This window comes from Rosa rugosa, chromosome 4 (genome assembly GCF_958449725.1).
Source record: "Rosa rugosa chromosome 4, drRosRugo1.1, whole genome shotgun sequence".
NCBI classification, from domain to species: Eukaryota; Viridiplantae; Streptophyta; class Magnoliopsida; order Rosales; family Rosaceae; genus Rosa; species Rosa rugosa.
Window position 1 is genome coordinate 42700519 of NC_084823.1, and position 11734 is coordinate 42712252.

General features: G+C 35.1%; 1 long non-coding RNA gene and 1 pseudogene across 2 annotated transcripts; both read right to left on the reverse strand.

The window, feature by feature from the left end:
- Window positions 1–625: 625 nt before the first annotated feature.
- LOC133706558 (uncharacterized) lies at window positions 626–4591 on the reverse strand. 2 transcript variants are annotated; one of them, XR_009844599.1, is made up of 8 exons: window positions 4457–4591; window positions 4179–4364; window positions 3849–3904; window positions 3691–3743; window positions 2574–2713; window positions 2229–2469; window positions 1179–1290; window positions 626–1057 (listed from the first exon to the last, which is right to left on the reverse strand). It is a non-coding gene; the product is annotated as an uncharacterized LOC133706558 (long non-coding RNA). The 2 variants fall into 2 exon arrangements; XR_009844598.1 differs by having other exon boundaries at window positions 4179–4530.
- A 5474-nt stretch (window positions 4592–10065) lies between these two features.
- LOC133744849 (heat shock cognate 70 kDa protein-like) lies at window positions 10066–10883 on the reverse strand (annotated as a pseudogene).
- Between the last annotated feature and the right edge of the window lie 851 nt (window positions 10884–11734).

Below are 11734 nucleotides of genomic sequence, written 5' to 3' on the forward strand. Positions count from 1 at the left end.
TTCTACCACTGAAACATTTGGCGCTAGAAGGAGCCCTAGAATTTGGCGAAAATTCTATTTCGTGACTATTAGGTGTACGTGTCTTGGGCCTTCTTAATAATAAAAAAAATCATAATCTAATCTAATCTAAAATAGTGTTTTGTGTTAGTAATAACTTACAAATTTGAGATGCCAAATCATCAACTAAACGTGTGTCTCAATGTCATCTCACCACCCCGAACTATTTATGGAGGTGTGTACTATGGAGGTGTAAAGAAACATTTAGCTTAGCACACAAAAAAAAAAAAGTGTTCTGAAACTACTAACTGACCAATGAAATTATATTTAACTACCTTTGTAAATTCAATGGTGGAAACAATTATTTTAAAGTTATAGATATTGGTTGAACATAAATTTCTTAGTCAGTTATTGACTATATGAATATATTGAGCACTAATATTTAACTATCAATATCATGATCATCTAATAAGAAGGGTTTCAATTTTTTCAAATGAACGATTTAAAGACCTATTGATTCTAACAACTGATTGCAGAGTTGATCATTCGAACCTTTCAATTCATATATGTGGAACTCGGACTTATGAATAGGGATATTTCCTAACTCATAAAGAAAAAAAGAAGTGAGTTGGACAAAACTTCTCTCATATTCCAAAATACATTAGAATTATCGATGATAAACAAATTCTTACAAAGGTCATATGATAACAAAACAACTTTGGAGAAAGAATCAATGGTTTAGCCGTGGAAGGTTCTGGACCATCTGCCCATTATAGACTAGTAGTAGTGCCCGCACTTTGCCGCGGAATGTAAAAAGTGTAATGAACTGTTTTCCGTAAACTTGAAATGGGAGTTCCCATTATTGCAGTTTGTTACAGTTGGTGGTGGAACATTTTTGAGAAGCATGCAGAATCGATCTGGTTGTAACTTGAGTTACTAAGTTCCAAATGTTATACGACATTCTAATTTTGGATCATAAGACCCTTGACCTCAGATGGTTGAGCCTTCGTTTTAGGAAGCCTTGTTGATTTCTTCTTTCTTCAGGATGATCCACATAATACTGCAGTAGTAAAAATCATAAGCAATCCAGTTTCAAGTTAAAAACCATGTCTCAAAAGATATGCAGTCCACACCATATGAAGGAAAATAATAATAATAATAATAATAACAACAACAATTACCTGGAGTAACTTCGTGTAGCACAGGGACAGAGAGAACTCAGGAGGGCTATACTCAGGTTGACCAACATCAACTTTTTCATATGGTCAACATCAGTGTCCAACTTTTTCATACCTGTGAAGGAAAAGTTGGAAAGTTCAGAGATATAATGTATTTATAGCAGATGTTATTAGTATATTGTTAGTGAAACAACATATAAAAATACCAAATTGGATTAGCTATATCTGTGTAATGTAATAGATAAAGCATGACTGTTAGCAAAACATGCAATAGCATTAGAACAAAAACCAACATTGCTTTAGTGATTAGTTGATGTCAACGTCTGAAATATCGTAAAACATGGAACAATAGCCTAGTTTTAGACAATGCACTGAAACATGAACAAAGAAAATATATAAAGAAGAGCGTAATCTGTGCTTCATTTCTTGATTTATATAAAATAGCATTATACCAATTATTTTGATCAATCTGTTCGAACTTCGAACATAATGAATTATCATTTAATTAGATCCTTCGCAGATGAAGCAACAATCTGATCTGTTATCATTCAATTTTGTGCACAATATCAAAAAGCTTGATATCAATATCAATGGAAAATGGGAAGTGTAGGCAGTTTTGCCTATATATTATACGCAAATGGTAGTGTAAATAGCTGGAAAATATGAGATTGAGCATAAGATAAACATACTCGTGTATAAGTCAATTCAAATTCTGTAGTTTTATGAAACAGAAACTAAATAGATGTGGGAGCATTGATTTAGTTATCAACCAAGATTCAAAAAGCAGAGACATCTATTTCAATAGAAGACTGCTCTAAAAAGCTGTATTCGAACACATCAACACTACAGTAAAGAGTATATGCAGAACAAAAGTGCTTAGTGTAAATAACGCAAACATTTTTAAATAAAAACAAACAATGTTGTGCAGTGAATAACTTCTAAACAAACATCATTGTAAATCATTAAAACAAACATCATCAAACTAAGTTATTATTTAATGGTATGTAAATTTAAGAGGAAACCAAATGAAATAAAATTGAATATTTTATTTACCTTTTAATTAAAATCAAGAAGATGAAATGCATACTGCGGAATTGGAGGCAACGTATGTCCCACTGGTTCAAATTTAGTTGACTCTTTGAAATACAGCTGAGGCATCATGATCTACAACTTTGTATTTGGATACGTGTTTCCGTCTGGAGAAATGGGAGATGTCGTAGATCTGTCCTTGTTCCATCTTGTTCAACACGTAAGGATAATCAGATTCATCAATTATAGTATGAATCGTATTTCCCTGTGTTCAATTGAATTGAAGGATCAGTAATAAGGTTGATGATTCAAATGTATTTCAATTTTCAAAGAATTGAATTGAATTTAGACAATTTGTAAAAAAGTTACCTCTTTATCAACTAACACATAATGGAGACCATCGTACATCTCATTGTTGTACTTCCTTGTCTCCAGATTCTGAAAACACAAATCTTGATTTGAAAAGCTCTTATTTCACGGATTAATGTGCGTCTGATCATCTCTTGAAACTGAACGTAGGAAAAAGAATGTAAATATAATTAACGGGAACTGATGAAAGTTGAAGAATAAACAGAAGAATCAATCAACGGATATTTGAGCTGTAAACATTGTAATAGCAAATTGTAGTAATAGCTACTTTTAGCTAAAACAACCCTGAAGATGATCATTCAGAAAACACAACAAATATATCATACTATCTTGTACTAAAAGGATAGCTCAGAAAGACAAACTTAAACCAATAAATAGATCATCAGAAACTTCTGAACATAAACTACACACAAAAATTAACTCTGAAAGTTAAAAACCACTACAACATTAATATCTGCTTAAGAGTGTCTAAAGTCTTTTGGAAGTTTCTGTTAGTGTGGTTTTCTGTCAAATCACTTCAAGAGTATTGTTCAATCAAACCTCAATTTTCAAGGCAAATTGACTAACCACCCAGAACCCAGTTTTGACTTCTTCTTTTTTTGTACAATCCAAAACTGAAAGACTTGAATGAATTTCGTATATGACAACAAATCACACACACGATTGATGAAGAACAATTCACTATAAAGAAACCCTCACATCAACAGAAACTTACAACCTTATCAATCATCATTACTTTAGAATTCAAAATTGACTATAACAGAGATCGTACAAATAGTGTTGTTAAATGCAAGGAAAGACAGAAACAGAAAAAGGAGAACAAATATACGCAACTATGGAATCAAGGTGTTAATTTAAACTGCATAATAACTAAAGATGAAGACTTTATATATAAATTGTTCATGTATAAAGAAGAAAGTAAACTGCTGACCAACAAAAACGATTGTTCTGTAATTTTTTATATTCATGTATCAAAGACCAATAGGAATATTTTTCATGAGTATTCAGAAGTTATCATGATTAGTTTACAAAAATAGCAACAGGATAATATGAAGATGAAGACAATTGATAAAGATGTTAGTAATTGATTGGAAATGACGAAAATTGACAGCTATACCTTGAAACAGCAGATTGACTTATCCAGATATGAAATCAGGGAACAAATAGAATCTGCATAAGACAAAGTTTGATGTTAATTAGATGGAAAGTTCTATGTAAAAATTGACGCAAAAGTAAACTAAAGAGCTTTTCATTAAAGATTGAAATATCTTTTACCTGTTTTCCACAGAAGTTTGTATTGTCAACTGAGGAACAGATTCTAACTGTGGGAGCTGTTGAGAAGTAAGAAGCAAATGGTATCATTAAGACAACAATTTGATTCGAACTGTCTTCCTTAAACAAAGAAACAAATAAAAAGACTTTTGAAAGATCTAAGCCATCTCAATTCACAGAAAGATCGATTTCTTTATAAACATCAAAACAAAGATGTTAGTTAAGAAATTGACTGTATACAATTGAAAGTGAAATCAACTTGTATAGGAATGATTATGCTCAATAATCTATTAATTGATTAAAGCAAATCATTATATCAGATGGAAATCTTACCATGCCCTGGATGATGGGGATGTTGATGGAAAACGTTAATGTCGGTTGAGAGTCTGTTATGAAAACGGTGGAGGCTTCTCGAAGTGCTTAGATGGTGACTTTCTTGCTTATATACTTCAGACTTTAGGGCAAAAGGGTAATCCTCAATTGAATCCCTTTCCATCACTGTTTGTCCCATTGGAGAATCTGGAAATGTCGGGAGTTTTCATGTTAAACACTGTTTCTAGATCAGATTTGGGCTTGAAGATCCATAAGGGTAGAATAGCCTTTTCACACACCTTATGGCAGCCCGAAATTGTGAGAAAAAAGTAAGGGCAAAACCGTCATTTTACTGTTATATGAACAGTAAGAACAGTAAACTCATCTTTCAATATATGTATAATTTTAACACGTGGCTATAGTAAATCTAATGGTCCACATTCCACAACAATGTCAATGTTTTTTTTTCTATTTTTTTTTTTCTGTCCCCCATTCTTCTCTTCCTTCACGCCTGAGAGAAGACTTCTCTCTCCAGTTCTCCTCCTCCTTCTTTCTCTATATGAGTAACCTTACACAATACAAATCTGGCCTGGCCAATATGACAAGAACAATCTCCAATAAACACTACAAAAGCATAACCCAAACAATTGTTGAAATCCAAACAAATCAATTCAGATCATGGTGGATGGTTCTTTGAACCTTACAAAAAACCCAAAAATAAATCTTAGTACATCCTCATCCTTAACGATGAACTTTGGCAAGGAAGATTTTTGACGAAGACAAATTTTGGCAGAAAGGTTTCCTCATCAACTACCCAAATTTTGCTAAATCCCATGAATTATATTCAAATTTAGCAATACCCATTCAGCTCAAGCCCAGATTCCTCATTTTCTTCTCCTCTTAATCAGTGAGCATGAACCCATCATGGAAACCAAAAGATGATGGATTTTATGTTCTGAGAATAGATGGAATTGAAGATTTGAAGCATAAAAAAATTGCATTCCATGAGAGGGAGACAAGATCTGGGAAACTGGCAAAGAAGAAACAGAAAAGGGAGAGGGTTGTCAGACCAAAAAAAAAAAAGAGGGGAAAGGGTTGGGTGGTGGGGGTGAGTTTGATTAGAGAAGAAGAAGAACTGGAGAGAGAAGTCTTCTCTCAGGCATGAAGGAAGAGAAGAATGGGGGACAGAAAAAAAAATAGAAAAAGAAACATTGACATTGTTGTGGAATGTGGACCATTAGATTTACTATAGCCACGTGTCAAAATCTAATAGAAAGCTTAGGCAGGTTAGGAGGGGAATAGATTAGGAGAGGATCCTCTCCCATATCCTCTCCCTTTTTTATTTGTTGTTAATTAACAAACTGTTTATCTCATAATTTTACAATCCACATATAGTTAATCAGTAATTTTTTAATGCATTGAAAAAATTATATCGGAAACTAAGTTGTTTTTTTTTTTTTTTTTTTTGAAGTTTAGAGTTATAAAACCTTACTCCAATCATTAATACATGCATGTGTCAAAACCTGTATTTTAGAAACATCGGAAGAGGAGGATTGGTAGTCGATAACTTGGAATTGTTTGACAGTACAAATGCTAGCTTAGCTAGTAGGTTGTAGTGGTTCCACTGGGAACCAAACATAGCTTATGCTTGAGATTACTCTACCCTAATACTTGTTAATCACTGAGCTCCTGAGTTACCTCTTCGTTTCAGTTCTGACCCAAAAAAAAAAAAAAAAACTAATTCACTGTTTGTTTCAGTTGTTAAACCCAAATTTCGGGCTACTTCCATAAGTTCCTCCCTTTTCCATATTAGGAGTACCAGCACCCTGATACATCTCGGCGAATATGCAGAGGTTTTCAAGCTTTTCCCTTTTATCGTCATATTCTTCACATTTAGCCAGTTGATCCTAATTCTTATCAAGCCATCTAATGACATCTTCAAATGCATCCACAAATTTCTTCTTGTTGACTCGGTTGATTTTTGGGAGACTAAAATTAATAGTGGCCTTCATGTTATATGCACTCTCTTCCAATGCAAGCTTCGCCTCCTCGTCCTCAGACCTAAAAAATCATGCCATAACGTAGTTCTGTGTTTCACCTCTCTTCCTTTGGAACGTATGGGTGTGGAAGAAGAACCCTAGCCTTATGCGCCGGTTATGAAATAAATGATCCCTTCCCGGAGGGGGCTATACTTCTCGGCCTCCTTGACCATCTTCTTGATTTCCTCCTTAGATAACATGCTTTTTGCTATTATTTGTAAGTGCAGGAAGCAGATGATCATGTATGGTTTGCTCCTAAAAGGCTAAAACTTCAATGCACATGACATTTAACCTTAATTTCTATCTGCATCGATCACTTGTAGAAGAACATCCTGATATACATGCTTGCCATCGACCCATATATAGTAGTACTGCGCTAAAAATTTCATCAAACGCAAGTCTTAGACATCGTTACTAGGTCAGAAGAAGAAAACATAATCCCAAAAACTTAAAGAATTGCTGATCGACCAGATGACATGGTTTAAAGAACAGCAATTAGTAAGATTAGACAAGACAACATCTTTGCCTTGAAACCATGATCGTCCCCGAATCTTAATTGGCACATCCTAAGCTAATTCTGTTAATAGTGCGATACGTGAAAATGACATTGCATAGTGCAATACGTAAGATGGATTACATGTTCCTCATTGGATCTTAGCTAAATAAAATCATTTCACAGCATAGATGGTAAAAATGTTCAACTATTACTCTTTTCTTTTTTTTCTTTTTCTTTTTGAATAAATTAGTCTTTTCTTTCTTTTTTTTCTTTTCTTTTTTTCTTTTTCAACTTATTTTCCATTAATTACTAATATGACAGTACATTTTCAGGTAGTGATTTCATAATTACTTTAGGAACTAAAATTATTATTAGGATTCATTTTCAGGTACCGACTTCCTAATTAATTAATTTAGGAATTGAGCTTATTATGAGGACTCTTTATTATTCGATATCCTAATGTTAATTAGGATTCCTTATAGCCTATTTTCTAATGTTAATTAGGATTCCTGTGTTCTAATGAATAAAGGAATGGATCGATTTGCTAACCGGCCTATCCTAAAACACTTTAGGATTAAATTTTGTATTATTCCTCCCTGCACCATATTTGAGTTCTCTCTCTATTAATAGTCTTATATTGCATCCATCACTAATAACACAAACACGTCTTGTCGTTTACGCCATCTTCATGCAAACAATGACTATGACTACAAAGGGCGACGCTCCAGCAATTGGTATTGATCTTGGAACGACTTACTCATGTGTTGGCGTTTGGCAATACGATCGCGTTGAGATCATAGCTAATGACCAGGGCAATAGAACTACACCGTCTTATGTTGCTTTTACCAACACTGGGCGTCTGATTGGCGATGCAGCCAAGAACCAAGTCTCCTTCAACCCTATCAACACTGTTTTTGGTAAGTAAGTTCTTCATGTATATTTTTAATTATCACAATTTTTTATTTTATTTAAATGGGATTTATTCAACTCATGAATTATATATCAGAAAAAACAGGGGGATCTCCAAGGAGAGATCCACACCAATAATTATCTCAACTCAATGCATACTATTAGACTATAAAGTATAATGAATAAGTTGCTATAAGGTGATAACCAGCTGTGTGTTAATTGTATGATCACTAGGTGGTACAAAATTATGTCTTTCATGAAAACGAATGTCTTAAATCTAAAAGTTCTAAGTTCCGACACCTGACTTGTCTCGAGTTACGTACATATATAGACGGAAAACTTTGGTTGGTAGGATGCTTCTGTTTACAAAAATTTAACTTTGTCGATACACAATTTAGTTATCTATAATTGTTCAATATTATGAAATAAAATCATAAAACTAACTTGATGGATTGATGTCGTTATCCATTGGTGATCTGCTGCCGTTATCTATTTGATCTTCTCCTAGATACACACCGTATCTCTCTTTATTGCTTGATGAGACAAACTCAATGAGAGCGTTTTTTATGTTCTAGCAGGGATCAAATTAAATTCCACTTTATTTATAAAGATGTTGAACACAGCAGTTACATGGCAGTTCCTTCCATCAAGGAACTATCAAAATAACTTCCTATCCTAAAAGATTTGTCTGGATAACCACACATTTGAATTTGAAATTCTTTAACAGATATTCTAATATATAAACTTAATTTGATTACTTAAAAAGTTTATATATATATTGGTTAATGTATTTACATTTGAATTCAAAATAGCTCATTTACATTAACTGATGCATACAACATATAATAGCTAGTTCATATCTATTGCTGTGCAATAGGTATGATCTTACAATCTCCCACTGAACTAGATATTATATGATGTATACCATGTAAATAACCTATTTCTTTATTATGCACTTGAATTCAAAAATACTATCTGTTTTACAAAACCCTGTCAATTAAGCCTTACTAAGCTGGATCATAGAAGAGAATGACAAATTAGCAAGTTGCCAGTCTTTTATAATCACATCATAGTAATCAAAATTACATGGATTACCTCAAGTGTGATCATGCTTGTTATGTAGTAATCGACCTCCACAAGCATTGGTGATCCTGATGGAGTTATTCAAACTGCATATTTGCTGATGTGAAATCAGCAATGTCTGAATGTATATATACACGCTAAATTATGCAGTACTATATTTGAATAAAACAATTTCATTCAAAATTGTATGAATGAACTTAATAATGACTGAGATTATTAATAACAATGCATTACTAAATAGTTGCAATACATACTAGTAACTTAGTACTAATCGTCAATACTGCTTAAAACTCCCATATAATTTTCCACATGTTTGATGAATCAATAAGTCCTTTGTCCATCTCTCTCTCTCTCTCTCTCTCTCTCAAGAAGAGGGCGGCTAGCTAGGGTTTCTTTAGGTAAGCTTGGAGGCTCTCGTCCGACGGCTCCCGTGACGTGCCAGGCTTTTAGCTTTGTCGGTGAGCGGTGAGTGCAGCCGGGCGGGGACGTTTGTTGATGGCCGTTTCTCAGCTGTTGCTGCGGCGGCATGGCTCGAACCTTGACGAGCTTGCAAGCCTTATGGTGGTCCTGTGTCTTCTGATCGCTTAGAGGCTCTGGCGGGAGCAGTCTGGTGGTACCAGCATTCTGTCCCTTGATCGGCGACGGCTGGTAGGATAGTGTGAGGTGGGGTTTCGACGGCCTCTTTTGGATCGAAGTTCTCCGATCTGATATAGGTGCTTCGGAACCATGCGGGGAGAAGGTGTTTTGGGGGAGGTTGTGCTTCTTGTCAGCGTGCTGGTGATAATGGAGGAGTGGATGGTGGCCGACGACTACTCGTGGCGGTAGCTAGAGTCTTGTAACCGTGGTGGAGGCGTGGTGGCTGCTGCAGCTTGGAGTTGGCTAGGGTTTGAGTGCTTTTGGGTCTGGGCGCGCTTTGCTTTGGGCCCAACTTCCTTTTTTTGTTATTTCTTTTTGTCTAATAAGGCTCCCTCTTTTATGGGTGGGTGCAGTGGGCCTTGGCCTTGAATACCTTGTTTCTCTAGGACGTTACAATGTGCCCAATGATCAGTACTGATATACACCATGAGGGTCTTAGGCGGATGTACTGATTTTTTGGTGTTATAGCTTCTTAGTGTTCAAGGCGCAGTAGTCTAGGCTAGTAGTCATTTTTAATGTGCAGTCAGTGCACTACTTGAGCAATGATTGTAATATGAGGGGTGTTTGTACCCTTCATGCTTGACCGAGTGAGGTCGTATGATTTTATATCAATGGATTAGTCTTCTGTTCCCCTCAAAAAAAAAAAAAAAAAAGTCCTTTGTCCATTTTATCTCAAACAAAACTAATTATGACCAGATTTCCATCTTCGGCAACTAAACAAATACTAAAAGACCGTCGCGACTTCTTACTCATTCATGTCATTTAGTATGGGACTGCACAAGTTATCGAGCTTTCTCAGCTTATCCTCATATTCTTCACATTCAGCAAGATGATTCTCATTCTCATCGAGCCACTCAAGGACTTTTTCAACCGCATCCATAATTCTTTTCTTGTCTTCTTGATTAAGGTTTGAGCGATTATGAACTGTGTCCATCTTGTTGGTTGCATAGTTTTCTAATGCAACCATAGCCTCCATTTTCTTCTTATAATCATCATCATCGGACATGTACTTCTTTGCCTCATCGACCATCTTCTCAATTTCCTCCTTGCATAAACTGTCTTTGTTGTTATTGGTGATTGTGATTTTGCTCTTATTATTTGTTGATTTTTCCTCGGTGGAGACAATCAAGATTCCATTGGCATCAATCTCAAAGCAAATGTTGATATCAGGAACTCGCCTTAAAGCAGGACAGATGTGTGAAAGCTTAAATGTACCCAACAATCTGTTCTGTTTGGCTATTGGACTTTCCCCCTCATACACATCAAACTTTATACATGATTGTGCAGTTTCGATGGTTGTGGCAGATAGTTGTTTCTTGGGACAACAATAGACATATGTCCTTTATAATCCTCGCAACCAAGAGAAAGTGGAGTGACATCCAACAATAGCAAGTCTTGAACTTTCTCAATACATCCCTCAACGCTCAAAATTGCAGCTTGTACGGCCGCACCATATGCAACCGCTTCATCAAGATTGATGCTCTTGGAGGCGAAGCTTGCATTGGAGGAGAACAGGAAGAGATTGGAGGCGAAGCTTGCATTGGAAGAGTATGCATATAACATGAAGGACACTATTTTTAATCTCCCAAAACTCAACCGAGTCGACAAGAAGAAAATTGTGCTTGCATTTGAAGATGTCATTCGATGGCTTGATGAGAATAAGGATCAACTTGCTAAATGTGAAGAATATGAGGATAAAAGGGAAAAGCTTGAAAACCTCTGCATTCCCATATTTGCCGATATGTATCAGGGTGCTGGTACTCCTAATATGGAAAAGGGAGGAACTTCATGATCGCACTGCAGGCTTTGATCAGAGGGACTTCATGATCGTACCGCATGCTTTTATCAGAACATGGAGGGGGATCAGAACATAACGTGTTTGGGTTGCCTGGTTGTGGACCTAACAAAAAATCTCTTTCTTTTGTTTTGTTTTTTTTTTTTTAACTTCTTTTTCATTACTAATATGATAGTTCATTTTCAGGCAATGATTTCATAATTACGTACTGTAGTAATTAAAAGTATTAGGATTCCTTGTTATTCTATATCTTAATGTTAATTAAGATTCCTTATAGCCTGTGATAATAAGAAAGAGGGGGAATGAAAGCTTTACCATGTCGCGGCAAGTGTCATATTTGTGAGGCTTCATTATTAGCATTCTGTACGTACAATCCATGACAGCGTGCCATCCTCAACCACATTTGCTCTGTCCAAAGGATGATTAAATTGTATATGTTTCAATGCAATGATTCTTCAGTAATAAGTCTCTAATTTGATAAGCACACAACATATTTGAAGACAATTACCACACTAATTTAATAAGTCTCTTTGTTGTGTAGATCACTAATTGAAATTAAAGAAATTCATTGAACAATTTATCTTCATTTTATTAGAAAATCAAAAGGAATGCGATCACT